The following is a 17,531-nucleotide window of genomic DNA, read 5'->3' as shown; positions in this document are numbered from 1 at the left end:
ATGTAACTGTATGTACAATTCACAAAGAAATCTCAAACATTAAAAAATTAAAATTAAACATTCTGAAAAAAAAAAAAAAAAAAAAAAAAAAAAAAAAAAAAACTATTTTTGAAGCTTGTTTTTTTGTTCTCAATTTGGCGCCTGGCTGCTTCGCCGGAGGAATAAGACATCCATTGCAGACGATCCTTGCTGTTGAAAATAACGTAATGCTCCTTCAGTGTATTTCACACCCTCACTGCGACTCATCCTTTCGTCTTGTTGATTACTCTCCATGTCATCTTCTAAATCGCCTTCTTCTTCCTCTGTCTCTCGGCCTTTTGCAGCAGCAACATTTCATCTTCCCCCAGTGGTTCACTGGCCCCATCAAGATCCATCCAGTCTCTGACATCATCATCATCATCATCATCATCATCATCTACAGTTTCTTCAAATCCTGAAATTTTCCTCATTAAGGCGACCAAATCGAATGCTTCACATTCTCTCATTTTCAGGAAATTCATTGCCTAAATGATCTAAAAGTTTTCCCAACGAGCGAACAGAGTTAATTCCAACACTGATCAACCCAGCCACTAACATCGTAAATTAATCTGTTTTAGCTCAGTTATTAAATCATTAACTTCTTCCATGGCCAATATTAAATGTGAAAGGAGCTTACGTCTATATCTTTTCTTCAAAGCTGCCAAAACACCTTGATCCATTGGTTGAATCAGAAAAGTGACAGAGGGAAGACAGATGGCCTTTATTTATTTGTCCTTTAAATATTGAGTGTCTGGATGAGTCGTAGCATTGTCCGGGACAAGAACTGCAATACTTGGAAGATTTTTCAATTTTAAAAACTGGCACGAATTGTTAGAAAAACCACTCCTTAAAAATTGATTCTTACATCCACGCATTACTCTAGTTTCTATACCGCACTGACAAATCAAAGCCATTGCTTGAGCTCTTCACACGTTTGAAACATCTCTGTTTTTTTTTTACTTTCCCTACAATGGTTAATTTAACCTTGTGCTCTCTGGTTGCATTGCTACATGTAAGAATAGTGACTTGCTCTTTAGATTTTTTTTTTGTAACCTGGGACGGATTTTTCACTTTTTAAAGGCAAACTTTTAGTTTGAAAGCATACAATAATTTAGGCCGGTTTCATCACAATTATAAAATTGATCCCCAGTAAGCTTTTCTTTTTAAATAAGTTCTTGAAATTTAACCTCAAACACACCTACTGTATTAGGGTTAGCAGATATTTTTCACTTGCTGTAAATCTGGACTTTCCATCTTCTTTTAATTCCTCGGAAGACTTCAATGCTTTTTCTTGTAGGATAGGCCCCGATATAGGTGTGCTTTTGTCCCTTTGCACCTGAAACCACTGATACAAAGCTTCTGAACATTTCATTGTTTTTCTCTCCTTAATGGATTCTGTACAAATTATTTTTAAACACCATGATTCAATCTCTGATTTTTCGTTCTTCCAACCGAGTACTGTAGACCGCCCAACATTTAATTATAACGCTATTTTATTCACGTTATCACCTTTTTCCAGTCTTTTCAAAGCATCTATTTTAGTTTCATTGAAACCAACACTTGCTTCCTTCTTCTTCTCCAACATGATTCTAATCCACTCACAACTAAAAATAAACTAATATAATTAAATAAACTAACTAGTGTAGCATACTGAAATCGACTTCAAAACACAACCGATCGCGTTGTAAGCATACGGCTCACTATAACATGCCCCAAGTTATGGTAACCAAATTATTGTGCACTATCATGAGCATACAATAAAAAACAAATATTTAATGGGATTGGGTGCTTAGTGTTATGATTAACATTACCTAGTGACAATTAGTACCACAATAAAATAAAAACATTTATTTGGGTAGAATACTCAACAATAGTAATCAAAAAGACTAAACACAGATTTTTCGAATATGTCCAAAAGAAATCAAATTATGTCCAAATCTATGTTCAGTTACGTTGGGCACATGTTTATTAATTTTTAAAAGTCTATTTAATATTTGTCTCCAGCTAGTCAGACACGAGACTCGGACTCCTAGGCCTACTGGACCTGTGTGCGACAGTTTGATGAAATAGTTCGTTGTTTCTAATAAAATTATTGAAAACCCATCAATGCTAATTACGTGCGTGATTTTAATATTGTTCACTGGGATGGAGCTATCGACTCACGGCGCAAATGTCTCTAAATGATGGTGCAGTCAGCCATACCTGAGTCCTGGTACAAGGGAATTTCTCAACCTTATAATTCGCAGCAAAGTCATCGCTGCGCGCTGCCTTCATTTGCTGACGTCCGTAGTGATTCGTTCTCGCGTTTAACTACACCTTTGTAGTTAAACACGACGCTGATCTGCTTCAAACGTCCAAATTCAGCACGGGAATTATCGCCGAATCACGCCATATTCCCGAGGTCAGAAGTACTTTTTTTCTTAATCTTTTAAATTTCACATTGTCGGTATTAATCGGCCAATCCAATCGTCAATGCTAGGAGTCATTATTACAAGCGACCAATTACAATGTTATTGTTTCGAATCACTGCCGAATGTTGTTGATTTCATGCGTCGTCATGGCAACGTCCGAGGCCGCTGACGCTCGTGACCACGCCAAACAAAACACTGCCGAAAGTCCCGGAACGAAACAAAAACAAAACAAAAGAGCATCAAAAACAGTTGCAGTGAACCTGTAAATACCGTAGTAATACAGCGTTCACCTCCAGTGCTACACTGAGCAGGCACCAGAGGAAGTGCAGCAGCAGTGAGTAAACACTAGCGAGCTACCTGGGGAACAACAGGCGCCCGGGGCGTTCACCTCAGACAGTCTCAAGGTGCACACTAGATCAACTCTTCGCCCACCTCGCCTTGTTCCGCCGTCCCTTAAAGTCAAAATACCCGTAATCTAAGCCACCGCTGACTGTTGAGTTAGTGAGGTTTTACTGTATGCAGTTAAAAATTGTATTTGTGTGTGTATAAAGTCATTAAATTGAATGCCAAAGATTTTATTTTTGAAGTGAAAAATTCTATAGGAAGGTTTGGATAGGGAGTAAATTCATGTAAGTCATCATCGACATGGTCACGTGACATGTTAACGATAACACTATATCTGTTCAAATTGTGTTTTTGTTAAATTTTTATTTTAAATATATGATTACTCTGCAGTAAAAATTGAGTATAAAATATATTCAAATTCTCATATAGATATATAGTTTTAATAACGAAGAAAATTGAGTTTTTGTAGCAATATAACTTAAAAATTAAGATCATTATTTATTTTTTTAATTTGTACAATTACTATGCACTGCATATTTTATAGTAATTTAGGAGTTATTTTACTAACGTGATAAAACAAATTTGTTGTGTGATAATATTTTTTCGTAAAAATTGCGAAAATGTCTCTGATTTTTATCAAATAACATTTCTGTTACACTATTATATTTTACAATGAGAGTATTTCTTATTTCAAATTATATTTGTATTTTCTTAATTCTATTATTAATATTAATAATAGTTACTTCTATAATAATAATAATAATAATAATAATAATAATAATAATAATAATAATAAATTCTATCATTTGATGTTTGCGAAAAAATGTTGTGTACATTATATTGTTATTCTCTCTAAATATCTACCTTTTTTTTTTTTTTTTTTTTTTAGATCCTCGATTATGTGTGGAAAACGTTAAAGACGTTTTCAGACGACAGAAAAAGAAAATTGAAAATAACAACGGTTTGTTTATAGTTTTAACGTTTTAAGTTTTCACTTCTGTCAGCAGTCCTCATGACTGCTTTGAAATTTTTTTACGCATAATATGTTGCTTCCTGTGTGCAAACAAATTTTTGCAAAATTTCAGTTATCACTTTTGTGATGATGTTTCATTTTCTGTTAGCATGAAAACTTGCGTTATTATTAAATCTATTGTGAATTTTAATCACATGATAAACGGAAAATATCTCATTAATTTCAATAAACGTTCACGGACATAAATAAATTGAAACAAAACAATCAGAACAGTTAAAGATAATGGCAGGAGAGAAGAATTTTAAAGAACACAAATGCTGGCTTTTGATCAGTTTTAATTACAGTGTAAACTCTTTATAACGTCACTCAATCTACAACAAACTCCTTAAAACGTCATAATTGCTCCACTTTGGTTGGTTTACCTTGTTTTCTATACAATAATACACCCTATATAGCGTCACGCTCACTCTATTTAACGACAACAATACAACATTATAAATCATTAAGTAGTACTTTCTAAGTTGCTGAAGTTGATAAGAACTGCAGCTGTGTACGTTCTTTTGTCTGCTGTTTTGCTGTTGTATTATCTTGCTTGTGTTTACTTCGACTGACATATCGCAGATTATAAGAAATTTTGTCTTTTGTTTTTGTATGATGAACTTGTACATGTTTACCTCGGTCACTAGACTTTTGTCACAGTTACACATCATTATCACAGTTGCTTACAAACTTTCTAACTGTAAACATTGGAAGTAAACAAATATCTTTGTGTATTGACGAAAAAGTTTTATTAATACACTCAATAGAAGGGGGAGAAAAGATCAGCGATGTTGGAAGACGCTTTGGATTTAGCCGTTCTACCGTGTCTACAATATGGAAAAATAAAGAACAAATAACAGACTATACGCAATAAGTGTTGTTATTTGTATGAATATTAATGTTCATGTGTAAAATGTGTACTACATTAGTAAATACATATTATTATAGAATATTAAAATATCTTTTATTTCTCTCCATTTAACGACCACTCACTATAACGGCGAAAAATTCTCAGTCCGTTAAGTGTCGTTCTATAGAGTTTACACTGTATGTATTTCGCAATACTTGCAAGCTTTTCAAATGTAAAATTTTCAGAAAATGTACTGTGCGGGAACCTTCTTAGTTGTTTAGGCCCCGCTAGGGTAGCCAATTAAATATGTAGAGCTACTTTCGTGCTGCTTAGTAGGCTCCACACACACACTTAAACGTTGGGCTGAATAAAACTGTGTAATAAATTAGATTTCTTAAATTGTGTGACTCTTCACTGGTAATGTTGACATAAGGTAAGTCACAGTTAGGTGTTATTTGATTGATATGGAACATACATAAATACACACTGGAGTAGGTGGACTTACAAATAACACAACACAACACTGTGAATATTAAATATAGAATTATTTTATTTCCAATGTAAAAACGATTTAAAAGATTTCAATCTTATTAATATATTTAATTATTATTCATATCCAAAACAACAACCTAACTTAACGGTGACATCATAGTAATTCAATAAAAGTTCAATTACCAGGAGTTATGTTGCGCACATTTAAATATTTTCAAAAGTCTTAATTCGGGTTCGTTGACACTACACAGTTTTTAATTAATGTTTTTTTTTTAGGGAACTTAAATCAATTTACCTCGGCTAGATAGGTTCAAAATCATCGGCAGAGCTCAGAGCCTCTCATCTATAGGACCACTGAGTCTGTTAATTAATGTGTAAATTCGTAAAATTTATGTCCAAGTATTATTTAAATCCTCTATAAAGTCAATTTAATTCATGAAATCAATGTTTATAATAAGTTTCGGCGACGATGTGACGTAAAAACGGGAGTTTCGTGATTCGTGCATAAGATTAGGGCACAAAAAATCTGGGCACTTTTATTACTCACGTTAATCACTCCTATGATATTTATCTTTTTAGATAAATCCTATTTAAATGTTCTGAACTCCCTAATGGTTCATAATTATCATCCACTATCCGGGATGCCTGATGCTAGATAGCTAATTTTCAGGATTTAAATTCGCCGACGTCACGAAGTTGCCACTCATTCAGCTGGCCATTGTAGAACTCTCTTTCTTACTAGTTTCCTCAAAATAACCAGTAAGACTCACTTTTAAATGGTGGCCCGTGATTGGCCAAAAGGACCGTTTCAGTCACATAATTTCTTACCGAAAACGTAAACTCCGAACGCAACAATTGCGCGGATAACAAAATTTCACTTAAAATTCAAATACATAAATATTAAAATTAATAATTTACATAATAAAATTACGGCGTTAATTTTACCGTTTACAGTTTTCAAGTCCATTAGTCCTTAGAGGGGTATCAACAATACCTCGTTCAAATAGTCCGGTAAAAATCCAAAGAATCACTTTTCCATAGACATACATAACCAAATATTGCCGTTTCTGAAAATAAATGATATTATACATAGAGCAAACAAAAATAAAATAAATCGTAAATAATAATAAATAATTAAACTGTCAAAACAAACATGTTGCAGTACAGATTTTGCCGCCCTTGTCAATTACATTGAACAGTGCTCTTTGACCTGTTCAAAACGGTGCAATGTGATTGGCACTTCTCTTTCTCCGTCGCACAATACACAACACTCTTCGTTGCCTAGCAACGCGCGCACCAAACGACAAACAAAAAAAACAACTTGAGAGATACTACCTCTCCTCGATTCGTTTTTTACCGTTGCGCGCCTGAAAATCGCGCCTTTTTAATCACTTTTTATCGGGTCGTCGCTGCTAACAGACCTGCGCGAAGAAGTTCACGGATTTTGCAGTGCAAAATCTTCGAAGGCTGGAACTGCTGCTGCTCTCCGACAGCTTCTGCCTTGAGCCGCTCCTGTTGAGAAGGACTCGGGAGGACTTACTTACTGTGAGTATGATTCACTAAAGGGATTCGAAGGGGTGCAATGTACACGTGAGTCAACAATAGGACGTTCTCCAGGTCACGTCACGGCAATGGGTCAACGTCCATCTGCGGTGATGACTGCATCCTTGCTGCGACTCCTCCTTCCTGCAGCGGACAGCGGCGTCGAGACGGCGCCTGTCCTCAAAACGACCAACAAACCTGGCCTGGTTCACCACGCGTCGACGGGGTCTGGCGTGGGGCGATGATGCTGTACCAGACAGCACGGCATCTGGCACTGCAGCTGACGTCATCAACTGCTGATGTGGCGGCGTCCAGCCGCCCTGCCTCACGACTACGCGCGAGACGGCGTCGTGGCGTCTGCGGTACTGATTGCGTGGGGCGAGGTCACCACTTCCCACAAGGAAGCACTCGTCTATTCCCATCACTGTTAGGTACACAATCGTTGCGAACCGCACTACGTCTAGCTCACTCTGGTGTAACCTTCGCACCTGACTTAAGTATAGGTGTCCGGGTCTTAATCGATACCTTAATCACTATGTGCGTACTTGTACTCTTGCAAATACAAGTGTCTGCAGGCAATACAACTTGTGTACTTGCCGCGGAACACTATGACGTCACCGTTAAAACAAAAATATCTTAAATTAACCTTAAAATTCCTAGCTTAACATATAACATTCTCATTATTAACATCATTGTTAGAAAAAAAAATAAATAAATACTATTAATTATTAAATCTCAATTCTTGCATAACAATGCCTGGTTATCAATATCCATTAAATTCAATATTAGTACTTTGCTTGCTACTAACATATCACATTGTTAGTTCGTACTTGATTAGTATGCATCACAGTGCATTTGCTTGTTTGTGTTCTCATTTCATGAGATTTCATACATTTCACCACAACATTTCATTATAGCGTATCATTATTGAATATCAAACATCACATGTTTTGCTTTTCATTATAACATATTGATAGCTAACATAATTTATATTCATTACTCAATGTTTGTAACTTACATGTTTACATTTCATTATTAAAAATATTTGCATTTAACTATAGCATATTTAGCTTGCAATTTACATTTGCATTTCGTCACACTTGTTAACATTTCATCCAAGAATATATATCATATCATGTACATACTGACAATTAATAGTTCATTGTTATGTTTACATAGTACATACTAGCAATTGATCATATAATATAACATTTATATATAACTATATATATATATAATAACATTTACATAACATACCATTAACCTTTCATTATGTTTACAAGTTATACAATCAAAATTTCATAGCATTTTTACACATTGTTTACATTATCTTCTCCTATACAGAGAAGTCGTTGGTTTACACAATTACCAACTTAGTAACGTTTTCAATTTCAGTCTGCTGTGCTCAGCTCAACAGCTGTAGAGGCTTTATCTTCCTCCTCTCATCTTCCATTACTGTGTTTTCATCCCGTAGCGGTCTCGCTGGGTTGAATAATGTTCACATTTCATCTCATCTTGGTTACTATCAGTAACACATGAGTCTTGTAATCTACTGAGGCTCCTGGCTTCAGTGTAGCTAAGGTTCCTTTTACAAATCAGCTGTTTCACAAACATGCTGTATCAGGATAGCTTTCAACATAGGGTATCACATGTTCAATATCTTTTTCATTTCTTTTTAAGAAAATTTTCTTGCTTCTTCAATTTTATAACTTCTGTTAGGCGAAGTTGCTTGTGGACACTTGTTTGCCGGAGTATCTTCACTTCTCGTGACAAAGGGCTTAGATCCTGAGTTTTTCAGATCCACATTCTTCGCTATTCTTCACATCATTCGAAGAATACTATTCAAGCAACTATGACAGTGATGCGAGTGAATAGTGTTGAGACGACGTAATTTTCTCGTATAGGGGCTTCTCCCAATAAATTCTTAAAAATCATCGATTTCAAATTTCAGTGTTTTCATTTCATAAAATATCAATGCCTTGACATCCAAAGTTTAATAAACTAAATATTTCAGCTAAATCTGATTGGATTTGTATGCGAAATGAGTGCATACTTTTCTAACCTGCATTCTGGGTAGAATGCAATCCTAAAGATCATTATTTTCCCTAAATTCATCCCAGAAATGGTAATAAAATAGTGAAGTTTTAAAATCTTAGTGAGTTCTTCTATAAATATTAGAAAATTTAGTGATTTTCTATTTTTCATCATCAACATAACGACGCCTATTGGATTACTCAGCATCATCATTAAATCAAGGTAACCTGCATAATATTACTCTGCTTGTAGTTGCAAAGGGTTATGTGCTTTTAGAGATGCTTTGCATGCCAGTGTTTATATATGTCTACACAGCAGGATGGGGTATCATACCACCTAGTTACATCGACACTAAATAAGCTTAATTTCTTCTCGTTTGTTAGTACACAGTACATACAGCTTCACATAGGTATAGGCTAGTCTAATGTTGTATATATATGTCTTAGTGACATTTGAGTTCATACTCATACGAGGAATTGTGCAAGCCAACTGATACATAAATACAATACACATTGTACACAGGTAGCTTCACAGGCTACAATAACATCTGTATGGGTGGCATTTCACTTCACCTCAAATACAGCAATATAGCGGGAATTACACTTCCGCATAACCACAGGGTAAATATCTGCATAGGTGGCATTTTACTTCACCTTTACACAGAAACAAGCGGGAATTACACCTCCGCTTAACATTACAAATTACAGTGGCTGCACTACGCCTCACATGGCGTACTAGATCACATAATCACAGTGACATACACTTACTCCTCTGTACAGTTCAGATCCTTGGTCTGAAACTTACACTTAGACTGCTCTCAGCTGTTTATGGTACTACACCTTGTACCATCACGAGGCATTCGCAGCTTAGGTCGGTACTGCTTACATAGTAGTAGGGCTCTTGTATTCCCTTAACTGCGTTATATTATAACGGCCTACTGGTCGGCCTGTTGCTGGCTCTGCTAGTGCATAGCAATTCTCTTGTACTATGTCTGTGATGACATAAGGACCTTCAAATAACAAAAACAATTTCTTGGTTACATGTTCCCAGGCCTTGCTTACCGGAGTTGTTTTCTTCAGTACCTGGTCTCCAATTTTAAATTTTGCTAATTTTGATGCTGGTTTCCTCTTGCGTCTGATGTCAGCTTCTGCTGTCAACTTCCTCTTCACTAGAGCTTCTACCTCTTCTCCTGTAGGTAGTTTTTCCTCTTCATTAGGGGTGTGTTCACATCGGGGTAAATATTTCGGGTTGATCGCCACCGATCTATTCAGGCTCATGGCTTCTCCAGGGGTAACTCCAATAGAACCATGTACAGTATGGTTAATAACGCACTCTACATATGGCAACTTATCTCGCCATGATTGCTGCGAGTTATGGCATAGCGTACGTAAAAGACTCCCTATTGACTTCATGAGTCTTTCCACAGGGTTACTTTGTGGATGCCGTACACTGATGGTTGTAGGTATTGCACCTAATTTCCTGACTCCTGTTTGCCACAAATCACTGGTAAACTGGGTACCTCTGTCTGACAATACCACTTTAGGTAAACCAATTTCTTCAACGAAAGTTTTTAATTTTTGCATAACTGCTTTTGCAGTTGGGTTCACAATTGCATATAATTTGGTGAATTTTGTGAAAACATCTTGCATCACAAAAACATACTTAACACCTCCCTTTGACTGTGGTAGGGGGCCAAATAAATCAACTGATAATAATTCCAATGGTGCTGTTGGAATGATGTACAAACTTGATGAACCCTATTTTCATCATTTTCATTATAGAGAAAGTCCCTTTCACTTTCTCTTAGCATAACAGTGCATATAAATTTATCGTAGCTGATGCAGCCGTAAATTGGAGTTTTGTCGTTTTGTACCCCTGAGCCTGAATAGTGGGTTTCTGTTCGGGGCGATCCAACTGAAACCCGTTCTAGTTTAACGTGCCCTGGTTGGCACGTCCACCTGGAACACGTTGTTGTTGTTCTTTGTGGTTCCAATTACTTGGTCCTGCGACGCTGGACACTGCAGCCTTGAACTCGGCTGCTACCGGGTTCACTTCCCCTCTCTGGTAGTATGCAGCTTGATGTCCTGGATGCTGCGCCTGGAATGGTGGTGGAAATGTCGCGTTCTGGTAGCGTTTGTTTCCAGAGAACTGGCTATTCTGGGCATTGCCGCCATGATTCTCTGTTGTCTGGGGGGAATAATGGTGAGGTGGCATTCGGGTTTCTTCGTGCCGGCCCTGGTATCGAGGTTCTTCCATCTTGCGGTACTTCCTCGCGTACTCTCTCTCGTCTTCAGACGAGGATCTTGGGCGTCGGTCACGGGACTCCCTGGGAGGCCGTACTTCAGGCGAGTAGGAGCGGCGGCGGTTGTCGTTGCGGTCGTCCTTCCTCTTGCGCTGGTACATCTCTTCGTCGCTATGATAGTTCCTCGTATTTGACCACCAGGTCTTCCTCTTGTTGTAGGGGCCTTTGCGTTGGCTCGTAGTGTAACGGCCATACGAGCTTTGCTCTCTGCCCTTGGGTTGCCACGTCATAGTGTGGACAGCTGCCTGACGGTTGTCCCTTGGCTTGTTGTCCCTGTTTTGCCAATAGTTATTCAGGGGTGGCTGGCGGTTCTGCTGGGGTACCCTCTCGTGGTCCTCCTTGGGTGCTGGCGTCCTGTCCATTTTCTCCAGCTTATCGTAGTTCAGGAGCCTCTCTCTGAACTCTGTGACGTCTCGGTACGTCAGGCCGGACAACTGCTTTTGGTAGCGCAGCGGCAACTGAGTGAGTATTGCCGCTACGAACTCCTCGTCCGTCATGGGCAAGTCGAGGTATCTAGTTTTCTCAAACATTGTTGAGAGGTGGGCTTCCAGCGTTGTGCCCTTCCTGGGGTCATACCTCTCAGTATGGAGCTGGGCACGCAGATTGCTCTGAATGCGCAGACTCCAATACTGCTGGCGGAACATGGCCTGGAAGTGATTGTAGCTACTGGTGGTTGCACTCAGCATTTCCCACCAGTAGAAAGCCTGCCCTTTCAACGCACTGTTGAGGCATTTTAGTACCTCAGCCTCGCTGAGATTGAACGTGGCCGCATATTCCTCAAAGCGCTTCAAGAACCGTATAGGGTTCTCGGTAACCCTTCCTGAAAACGTGGGCATGGCCTCTGCCCAATGCTTGGCCGGGTGGTGGATCAGAGTAGCAGGGTCCATACTCGACGTGTTTACAAACGTCCTGCTACTTGGCCGATGAGTGATGGGGGTGACACGTGACGGTTCCTGGGGCAGGTGCTCAGTGTAGCACTCGGTGCCGCCCTGTTGCTTGCTTGTGGTGGGCAGTGTTGGAACAGTAGGTCCATGGCACTCGCTTGCCTGGGCCTGGCCTATACTACCAGCTGATGCAGCTGTAGGGCTCGGTTGGACAGATAGATTTTCAAACCTGTCCCTCAGCGTAGCTGTGGCCACCTCGATGTCACCAAGCCTACTCTCCAGGTGCTGGATGTGCTCACGCACCTCTTCCCTGGCGTTGGCCTGTCCTCGATGCTCGTTGGCCATCATGTTCCTCAGGGACGTGACGTGGGATTCCAACCCATCTACCCTGCTGTTGTATTGGGAGACCTGTTCGGCTATCTGCTGAATCTCCTCATGTTGTTGCAAGAGTCTAACCTCGATGCTGTGCTCGAGATTCCTTAGGCTGGCATTGTTCTGTTCCATGGCAGCATTGGTCTGTTCCAATCCAGCCCTCAACTCAGCCGTGAGATTGATGTTATTTTGCTCTAGTTTTTCAGTGAGAGCAGTGTTGTTTTGCTCTAGTTTTTCAGTGAGAACGGTGTTGTTTTTTTCCAATTTAGAGTCGTTCTGCTTCATCTGAGCATTTGTCTGCAGCAAGATCTGCATCAGTGACTCTAGTGTCACTGGTGGTGGAGTAGGAGTGCTATCCTGGGGTGCAATTGTGTGTAGGACAGTGTCATTTATGTTTTCCTGCTCCATGATTAGGGGAGATGTGAGCCGCCCTAACCTTTCCTCACAGGTGACTACAGGCGAATTCCCTGCAGATGATGAAGGATTCGACTCACTGCTTGAGGTTTGTGCAGTAGCAAACTCCTCCCCTACACTTCGTGATCTTTCTCTAAGAAAGTATTTGTTTTGTTCGTCGGCCATAGTGGTGTGCAAGGAAGTAATTGAAAAAAATAATGCGTTACACAAATAGTGCACTTGCACACAGTACTCGGATGGTACAGAATTTACACAAAAAAATTGTTGAGGTGTCCCTTAACCTCAAAATCGGCCCCACCGTATGGGCTCCAAATAAATATGTGCGGGAACCTTCTTAGTTGTTTAGGCCCCGCTAGGGTAGCCAATTAAATATGTAGAGCTACTTTCGTGCTGCTTAGTAGGCTCCACACACACACTTAAACGTTGGGCTGAATAAAACTGTGTAATAAATTAGATTTCTTAAATTGTGTGACTCTTCACTGGTAATGTTGACATAAGGTAAGTCACAGTTAGGTGTTATTTGATTGATATGGAACATACATAAATACACACTGGAGTAGGTGGACTTACAAATAACACAACACAACACTGTGAATATTAAATATAGAATTATTTTATTTCCAATGTAAAAACGATTTAAAAGATTTCAATCTTATTAATATATTTAATTATTATTCATATCCAAAACAACAACCTAACTTAACGGTGACATCATAGTAATTCAATAAAAGTTCAATTACCAGGAGTTATGTTGCGCACATTTAAATATTTTCAAAAGTCTTAATTCGGGTTCGTTGACACTACACAGTTTTTAATTAATGTTTTTTTTTTAGGGAACTTAAATCAATTTACCTCGGCTAGATAGGTTCAAAATCATCGGCAGAGCTCAGAGCCTCTCATCTATAGGACCACTGAGTCTGTTAATTAATGTGTAAATTCGTAAAATTTATGTCCAAGTATTATTTAAATCCTCTATAAAGTCAATTTAATTCATGAAATCAATGTTTATAATAAGTTTCGGCGACGATGTGACGTAAAAACGGGAGTTTCGTGATTCGTGCATAAGATTAGGGCACAAAAAATCTGGGCACTTTTATTACTCACGTTAATCACTCCTATGATATTTATCTTTTTAGATAAATCCTATTTAAATGTTCTGAACTCCCTAATGGTTCATAATTATCATCCACTATCCGGGATGCCTGATGCTAGATAGCTAATTTTCAGGATTTAAATTCGCCGACGTCACGAAGTTGCCGCTCATTCAGCTGGCCATTGTAGAACTCTCTTTCTTACTAGTTTCCTCAAAATAACCAGTAAGACTCACTTTTAAATGGTGGCCCGTGATTGGCCAAAAGGACCGTTTCAGTCACATAATTTCTTACCGAAAACGTAAACTCCGAACGCAACAATTGCGCGGATAACAAAATTTCACTTAAAATTCAAATACATAAATATTAAAATTAATAATTTACATAATAAAATTACGGCGTTAATTTTACCGTTTACAGTTTTCAAGTCCATTAGTCCTTAGAGGGGTATCAACAATACCTCGTTCAAATAGTCCGGTAAAAATCCAAAGAATCACTTTTCCATAGACATACATAACCAAATATTGCCGTTTCTGAAAATAAATGATATTATACATAGAGCAAACAAAAATAAAATAAATCGTAAATAATAATAAATAATTAAACTGTCAAAACAAACATGTTGCAGTACAGTACGTAAATTTAGACTTTTTTTAAATTGTATTCTTTAGGTTACCCTTCTGTGTGAATTCCCATAATTCCACTCAAAAATAATGATTGCGAATTAGAATCGAAATTGAGCCTGAAATAGATGGATAATGTGGAATCGAAATCGAAGAAATGAGGATTCATTCGACCATCCCTAATTAAAACCCATTGTAATCACAGTTTGTTGCAAATTCACTTAACTTATAAATGCATACTTGCCAACTTTTGAAATTCCCAATCCAGTAGAAATTTTAAAATGATTAATTATAGCGTAAACCAAACACAGCAATTTGGTTACTCCACGATTAAACATAACAAATAACCAAATACTGTATATTTTATACTATCTAACAAAAAAGTACATACAGCTATTAAATTACCTAAAACCTGCATTGTAATATTGTGAATTTCATATTTCACACACATCTGATATAGAAGTTTACACAATATTGCACCCATCATCAGCTGCACTCAATTAATGTTCTCATCTTGGTATGTAATTAAATATAGGCCTACAAACTTATTTACAACACTTTCGAACTAGCTTTTTTTTTCTTAAGGAAAATGCTTCAGTGATGCTGCAGTTGCTTTCTTAGCTTTTTGAAGAAATTTATCAGAAAACTTCTGATCATAGCAAAAACCCACTTGTCTGGATTTAATTACAGAAATGCTTTCAAGAGAGTTATTTGACAACTGGGATCTGAACTGGGTCCAGTTTTTCTTGACCAAACTAAACACCCTATCGCACTCTGCATTACTGTGAGGGATTGTGAGTATGGAAAACATTACTCTATATAGTCTATCAAATTTCGGTTCCCCAGTTATGCTTTTCATATTTGAGACACTGACCCATTTTGCCACAATATTGGCACTCTGTGTTAAACAAGAAAGATCTTCCAGCTGAAGGGAAATGAACTGTTTGTGAAGTTCATCCATGGCCATGCTCCTTGTTTCATTGTCTTTAAGTGGTAACATTACAGGAAACAATTTCAGGAAGTACTCAACATCAGAGAAACTGACATTTTCAATGCCCTCAATGTTGGCAGCACTTGCTTTCATCAAAACTTCGTTCTTCAGAGGAAACTTGTTAACAATATAGTCACATGCAGTGATCAAATACTTTTTCACAGATTCATAAAACACTTTTTTGTCAGATGCTTTTAATTCACTTACAGTTTGTGAAGTCTGAAAGCCAATAACCATATCAGAGTCTTGCCTCTGATTTTCAACAGCATGATAGCTAACTTCAAGAATATCCACATTCTTGATAGCAGCAGGCTTAACAAACTTAGATAATATCTCTTTCAACAAGTCACAGAGCATGTGTCGCAAAATGTGAATTTGCGGTTCTGATGCCTGGAGCATTATGTTTACTTTTTCAAATGTGGGTATCACATGCAACAAAAACAAGCAGAAAGCTCTATTCAGTGGCATTGAGAGAAATTAAAACAGCTTTTCTTCACGACTTAAATTTGGCCTTTTACTTTTCAAAATAAGGTCAGAATCACTTACTGACAAGACTGCACCAGCCATTTTCTTGTAAGAGACCTTAGGATCACCATCTGCTTTTCTTTTACTTGACTGTTTTCTTTCAAAATTAAAAGATTCTTTTGTTCCAGACGGCTTGGTTGTCATGCTTGAAGGTGAGGAAGAACACGATGGTGAAAGAACATCTGACTTACCTACTGATGTGAAGTTCTCTTTGGGCAAGAGTGAAGAACCTGATGGTTTCTGAATCATGCCTACCCTCTCTCCAGATTTGTTACTCTCTTTCGGAATCCTGTAAAATGTCAGTGACGAACACTGTGGTTTCTGATGACTGACTTCTTTCTTGAAGAAACTCAAAAAAGGTTCCCACTGATCTACAAATCTAGTCAGACTTCTACCCAATGACAGCCACCTGGTACAAACATGTTTCAAAATCTTCTTAGCATCTTTATTGTGCAGATTTTGAAATTCTGACAGACTTTCTTTTCATTTGCTGCTTTTCTCAAGATGATAATAATAAATGTCTATTAAAATTTTGTCAATTTTTACTGGCAAGCAACTTGACCCCTTTTCTGCAGCCAAATTAATCAAATGGCACAAACATCCCATCACAATAAGTCCCTCCTGAGCATTTTTTAAAACAGCTGCCACACCATTTTTATGTCCAAGCATAACTGCAGCATTGTCTGCAGAAAATGATGTTTTTTATAGGCACTTTAAGACCTTCCAATTCTGCCAACATCAAACTGCCGATATTACGACCTGTTGCATCGCCTTGTAAATTAGGTAACGAAAGAATGCACAAGATCATTTTTTGCACATTTTCGTCAAAAAACGTAACCACCACTGGATACAGTTTGGAATCGGAATCATTACTCCCATCGGTTGACAAACAAAAAGGGGCATTTTGCAAATGTGTCACAATATCCTCTGTAGCATTTTGTAAATGCGTCACAATATCCTCTGTAGCATTTGCAGACATTTCTTTAACAATAGCAGATGTTTTTGTTCTGCCACAGCTATATTTCTTCGCGACGTCGGATGAAGGAAACATTTTCCTAAATAAAGGCACGGCGTGGTCGGCCACACTAAGCGGCAGGTTATGTTCCACAATGAAATGCGAGAACAAACACTCACTTCTAATGACGGCATTGTCCACGCTTTCAGTTTTCACAAAATAATTCTGAATTTTCGTATTTTCTTCGCAACTATTCAGGTTATTGTTGTGTTTGGTGGTTTTGCCATGATTTCTAATGTCGTTTTTTCCGCCGTGTGCAATGTTTACATCGCAACGACAAACCTTACAGAAGGCATACGTATTACCTTTATCAGACTTGATAATATACGGAAACTCTTGCATATACACGTCTCTAAATGCCTGCGAGTATTGCTTGGTTTTTCCGCTCATATTGTAAACAATACAATCGTACTGATGGCACAAACGCAATTACAATACACGCATTTCTTAATAATTATTTACGTAGCACTACGCATTTCGTTTAATGCAGGCTAAATAAAAAAATAATTATATAACCGTATTCAAACCACAACACTTCCTTCCGCGCTAAAATACTCAAAGACTGCTAAAAAATACAAAGCCAGAGCCCAAAAGATAAACACAACATAAA

At 37.9% G+C, this 17,531-nt stretch overlaps 1 protein-coding gene across 2 annotated transcripts in view; it reads right to left on the bottom strand.

The window, feature by feature from the left end:
• Window positions 1-17,531, bottom strand: part of LOC134537931 (NAD(P) transhydrogenase, mitochondrial-like) — a 183,244-nt gene that overhangs the window by 38,505 nt on the left and 127,208 nt on the right. The window lies entirely within an intron of this gene.

This window comes from Bacillus rossius, chromosome 12 (assembly GCF_032445375.1).
Source record: "Bacillus rossius redtenbacheri isolate Brsri chromosome 12, Brsri_v3, whole genome shotgun sequence".
Lineage (NCBI taxonomy): Eukaryota > Metazoa > Arthropoda > Insecta > Phasmatodea > Bacillidae > Bacillus > Bacillus rossius.
This window is presented reverse-complemented; position numbering and strand designations above follow the sequence as displayed.